The following is a 6000-nucleotide window of genomic DNA, read 5'->3' on the forward strand; positions in this document are numbered from 1 at the left end:
AAGCAGGCAACATGTAAGCAGTAGGCAGCCTCAAATGTAAAAGAAATAGTGCTCAAATTTGATGCAAAGGCAAGAGGAAACTAAGGTGGTGTAAACGTGCAGACACGTGGTGTATTGGGTAGACGATTGCTGCCTAAATGTGAAAAAATGTAAAGATGCAATGGGACAGAGGAGATTTTGGAAGAGAGCAAACTATCTTCTAAATAAGAAAATTCCTACTTCAAGTTGTCATAATGAAAGGTCTCTGTCATTCCTATAGGAATTCATTCAGAACCAGAAGTTAGACAGCTGGATTCTTTTGGTAGGCAAATATTAAGATGACATTAAGATGCTTTTGGAGCAACTTTCTGGTTGAAGCCTGGGTTTCAAGGAACAAGTGAGGGGCTCATATGAGAAGGTGTGTTGGGCTGACCTTGGCTGGCAGTCAGGTGCCCACCAAGCCATTCTATCACTCCCCATCCTCAACTGGACAGGGGGAGAAAAATACAACAAAAGGCCTGTGGGTTAAGATAAGGACAGGGATATCACTGAACAATTACCATCAAAGGCAAAACAAGATGGTCTTTTGGGCAGTGGCATGGTTTACAGGATATGTTTCTAGCTCACCAGTAGCTGCTTTCACCACGGTGAGTATGTAGCACTTGCCTTGGCATGTTTGTTGCAGTGGTCCAATACAGCCAATCTGCCAGGCCTCACGATATAGAAAACTCAGGCACCATCCTCTGTTCCAGGGAGGCTTTATTTGAGTGACTTGCTTGATTGCAGCACGTTTCACATTCATGAGTGACCTGTGCGATGGCCTCCATGGTCAGGTCCACCCCTCAATCATAAGCCTGTTTGTATGTTGCATCTCTCCATAGTTGTCACAATGTTTCATAGGCCCATTGAACTACAAATAGCTCAACCTTACACTCCCAGTCCAGGTCCACTTGAGCTATTTCAATTTTGACAGCCTTGTCTACCTGTTCATTGTTTTGATGTTCTTTAGTGGCATGGCTTTTGGGCATGTGAGCATCTACATCATGTAGATGCATGATTTAGGGCAATGTTTTCTACCTGGGCAGCAACGTCTTGCCACAATGGAGCAGCCTAGATGGGTTTATGTCTGTGCTGACAATTGGTCTTCCACTGCTGTCACCACCCCCTGTAGGGCATTAGCCCCCATCCATAAATTAGTATAGAGACAGGGTACTGGCCACTTTTCTCATTCAGCAATCTCTAGGCCTAGTTGGATGGCTTTCACTTCTGCAAACTGACTTGACTCACCTTCTCTTCTGCATGATCAATGCTACCCACTTACTCCACGTAGCATTGGTTGTGTGATGTGTAGAGGGGATGTTTCACAGAATCACAGAATGGTAGGGGTTGGAAGGGACCTCTGAAGATCATCTTGTCCCACCCCCCTGCTTGAGCAGGTACACCTAAAGCAGGGTGTGCAGGACCGTGTCTAGGAAGGTTTTGAATGTTTCCAGGGAAGGAGACTCCACAACCTCTCAGGGCAGCCTGTTCTACTGCTCTGTCACCATCACAGGAAAGTTTTTTCTCATGTTTAGGTGGAACTTCCTGTGTTCCAGCTTGTGCCCACTGCCCCTTGTCCTGTCATTGGGCACTAATGAAAAGAGCATAGTCCCATCGTCCTGACACCCACCCTTTAGGTATTTATAGGCATTGATGAAATCCCCCCTCAGTCTTTTCTCCAGGCTGAACAAACCCAAGTCTCTCAGCCTTTCCTCATAAGGGAGATGCTCCAGTCCCCGATCATCTTGGTAGCTCTCTGCTGGACGTGCTCAAGCAGTTCCCTCTCCTTCTTGAACTGGGGAGCCCAGAACTGAATACAGTACTCCAGGTGTTTCCTTTCACATCCAGTATAACATGGGCAATCATGGTGCCAAGAAGAGAAATGCTTCTGGACCAACAACTTCTGAAGGAGCTTGAACCCCCTCATAGGCTGCTAGTATCTTTTTTTCAGTCAGGGTGCAGTGATCTGATCCTTGATATCCCTGGCTTCAAAACACTAGGCGTCAACCTCACATTTCTCCTGATGTTTTCTGCCAGAGGCTCCAGGTGTGACCATGCTCCCTGGCTGCAGTGTAGAGTACATTTTGCACAGCTGGTCCTGTCTGGACAGGCCCAAGAGCTAACACACAAGCTATCCCGTTTGATCTGCACAAATGCTTGTTGTTGCTCAAGGACCCACTCAAAATCGTTCTTTCAGGTTACTCAATAAAGAGGGCTCACCAGCTGACTATAACCTGGAATACACATTCTGCAGAATACCAAAAGGACTAGGAAAGCTTGTGTTTCTTTCTTGTTAGCTGGTGCAGACATAGTCGCTATCTTGTTGATCACATCCAGAGGAACACAACAATGTCTAGAAAACGGAGGAGGACTGTGTCTGGGAAGTACTGCAACAGTTCCTTCTTCTGTCTTGTGAAGGTTCTGCTACAGGCAGCAGAACTTGGGAAGTGAGATATAAGAAGTCCGTGGCAGAACACAACTGAAAACATAAATTTGCCACAAGAAGGGACAAATACTTTATTTCTTATTCACGGGAGCCTGTCCTCTCAGTTACACAATAAGAGCCAGGATCCCATGAGAGAGGAATTGACCCTAAGAAAGGCTAGAGTGGGACAGAGGATGACGTAGATGGAGAAATAATGCATGTAGAGGGAGGAAAGTTGTCAGGATTTGCTGGCTGCATCAGTCAGAAATGTAGTGTACATTTGATGGAGAGGAGGAGAAAGACAGGGATAAACTGATTGTGAAGGCTGAAGCTGAAGCCTGAGACATAGCTGAGAAAGAAGACATTGCCAACAAGGCGCAACTGAAGACATACTTTCAGGAAGTGCACTTTTCAACACAGCAGCGGAGAAAACTCAAGTATTGTTGGTTTAATGTGCTACGCAGAGCCATCACAGTCTTCCTGGAGACTGAACTTTCCCTGTCTTCTGTGTTCTGAGAGCACAGATCTGGGCTCTGCCTGTGGTTTTCAGTGTGGGTTATTGCAGACCCATCTTATGTTAATTATCATAATGCCATCAGATATTATTTGACAAAGGCACAGCCTGTGATCTGCTCTGTTTGAAGTGGTTTTACTGAGCCTTAAAGTCCTTGCTGACAGCAGATTCCATGCTAATAGCACATTCAACAAGAAGTGCAGGAGCTGTAGAGCTGGATTTTCATTATCAAGGTGCAGACAGAAATTAAGTTCTTTCCAGGAACTTAATTTCTAATGGTAACATAAATATCAGAGTGCTGGAACCTCAGCTGGTATAAACTTTTAAGCTGGCCTGGTTCTCTTGACTTCTCATGGAGCTACCATGACTTTCTGCATGTGAGAATTCTCACTGCTTTCTCTTTGTATGTCAGCTGAGAATCCTAAATCTTGGGACCATACAGATAGCTCAACAGGCTGCACATAAATGAGTAAATCCAAATATCTCTGAAGCTGGGAATGGTTCTGGAAAAGCATCATGATTCTCTGTGTACTGACAGATCTGTTTTACTCACTAGGTGCTCTCCCCAGCAATGAAATACAATGTTTTTGTCTGGCAATTTGGCAAGGAAGTGAAATTAAGCCTGGATTACATTATGCAATGGCCTCGTCTGATACATAGGGCATTAAAACCACTTTAATTCTTTCAGAGATAGCAGTGTGTGTCACACTTGTCAGTGAATTTCCTGCCTTTTGATGACCTTATGCCTAGAACTTGTTACATTTATAATGAAGGAAAATAATTTTGTAAGTTTTATTTGCATACTCTGTAAAAAAATACCTTAATTTTGCGTATGGGGTTATGTGAAAGAGAAAGTGAAAGTATTGGAGAGCATCACTTCTTGTGGGGGCAGATGGAAAACTTCTCCTATATCTACCTTGCTGACATACTTTACTCTGACTGGCTCTCCCTCCAACTATTCCAGTTCTTAACTCTAACAGAGTTCATCCAGTCTACCTGGAATATGATTGACAGATCTGCCCAAAATTTGATTGTCTGAATGGCTGCAATTGCAGACTCTGTAATTTCAGCTCTTGCTTCCAGCATGCCGTGAAGGGCAGTATGCAACCATCATTTCCTAGGCCATTGAGTCAAAGAATCACAGAATCATAGAATGTCCTGAGTTGGAAGGGACCCACAAGGATCATCAAGTCCAGCTCCTGTCCCTGCATAGGAACACCCCAGATTAACACCATATCTCTGAGGCCATTGTCCAAGTGCTTCTTGAATAGCGTCAGGCTTGGTACCACGACTGCCTCCCTGGGGGGCCTGTTCCAGGGCTCCACCACCTTCTGGGGGAAGAACGTTTTCCTAATATCCAACCTAAACCTCCCCTGGCACATCTTCCTGCCATTACCTCAGGTCCTGCCATCGGTCACCAGAGAGAAGACATCAGTGCCTACCCCTCCTCCTCCCCCTGTGAGGAAGCTGCAGACCACAATGAGATCTCCCCTCAGTCTCCTCTTCTCCAGGCTGAACAAACCAAGTGGCTTTGCCACTCCTTGTATGGTTTCTCCTCTAGATCCTTCACCAACTTCATGGCCCTCCTCTGGACTCTCTCTAGTAGCTTTATATCCCTAATGTACTGTGGCACCCAAAACTGCACACAGTACTCAAGGTGAGGCCACACCAGCACAGAGTAGAGCGGGACAATCCCCTCCCTCAACAAGCTGCAATGCAGTGTTTGATGCATGGTTGGCCCTCTTGGCTGCCACGGCACGCTGTTTGCTCATGTTCAACTTGCCATCAACCAGAACCCCCAGATCCCTCTCTGAAGAGCTGTTCTCCAGCCTCTCGTTTCCCAGTCTATATGTACACCCAGGGTTGCCGTGCCCCAGGTGTAAAATCCAGCACTTGCCCTTGTTAAGCTTCATATGGTTGGTGATTGCCCAGCTCTCCAGTCTGTCCAGATCCTTCTGCAGGGTCTCTCTGCCCTTGAGAGCGTCAACAGCTCCTCCCAGTTTTGTGTCATTGGCATACTTAATTAGTATTCTTTCAAGTCCTGCATCCAAGTCATTAACAAAGACTTTAAAGAGTACTGGTCGCAAGATGGATCCCTGCAGGAGCCCACCAGTGACTGGCCATCAGTCCAATTGGTCCCACTGCAGGGCAAGTCCCCTAGTAGAAGGGCATAATGCAGTAGGCTGGCTATGGAGGTAAAATCTATAAACTTTGTGTCAGCAGACTGACATAGTAAGCTTATAAAGCCGCTTCCTGGTTGTTCTGTGGTTGGGTGTTGTTTATTCCTGGAAACACCCACACACCTGAAAGTCCTGATGAGAATATGGTTTCTTTTACACAACTCCTACTGGAGGGCAGGTAAGGCTGAGGTGACACCCACATTCCCAGAGTCCCTCTCCCTTCAGGGAAGCTTGCATTTAATAGCAAGACTGAAACTGGAGGACCTGACTTTGAATTCAGAGCTGTTGTGCAACCGTTATACACATGTGTAGGTAATTAAATATTACTCATGTTTCAAAGTACTTCTGGGGGTGCTGGGTGTAGGGGCTAAATGTACAAAACACCTCCCTGCAGCCTAGTCTGAAACTCTGCTTCCCATCACTCCCTGGATTCCTGTCTCAATAGCTTCTGCAGGCCATGTCCATGCTGTGCAGCCGCTGACGGTGCAGAGCTCCCTGAGCTGGCTTTGAGCTAGCTTCGGAAATAGAAACAGTACAATCAAGTCAGCACAACACTGCACCTAGCCAGGGCACAGCAACATGTTCATGCAACTAACTGCTCCCTGGTGGGGATGAATGATCCCACCCAGTGCAACACAATGACGCTTCAGCTCACTTGGAGCTAGTTCTGGCATCTGGCATTTGGCATCTGACATATGCAGAAGGCACACAGTTCCTGCTGGTATGAAATGTTGTGGCTCTCTTAAAATGAGCGTTAAGGTCACTAAAATGCATGAAGTTCACCTGCCTGGAACTCCTGCACAGGCCACAATGCCTAGGAGCTTTACCTTGTGATTACGTTGTGGTTACTTTCTAGCCTACCT

This window comes from Phalacrocorax aristotelis, chromosome 1, assembly GCF_949628215.1.
Source record: "Phalacrocorax aristotelis chromosome 1, bGulAri2.1, whole genome shotgun sequence".
Lineage (NCBI taxonomy): Eukaryota > Metazoa > Chordata > Aves > Suliformes > Phalacrocoracidae > Phalacrocorax > Phalacrocorax aristotelis.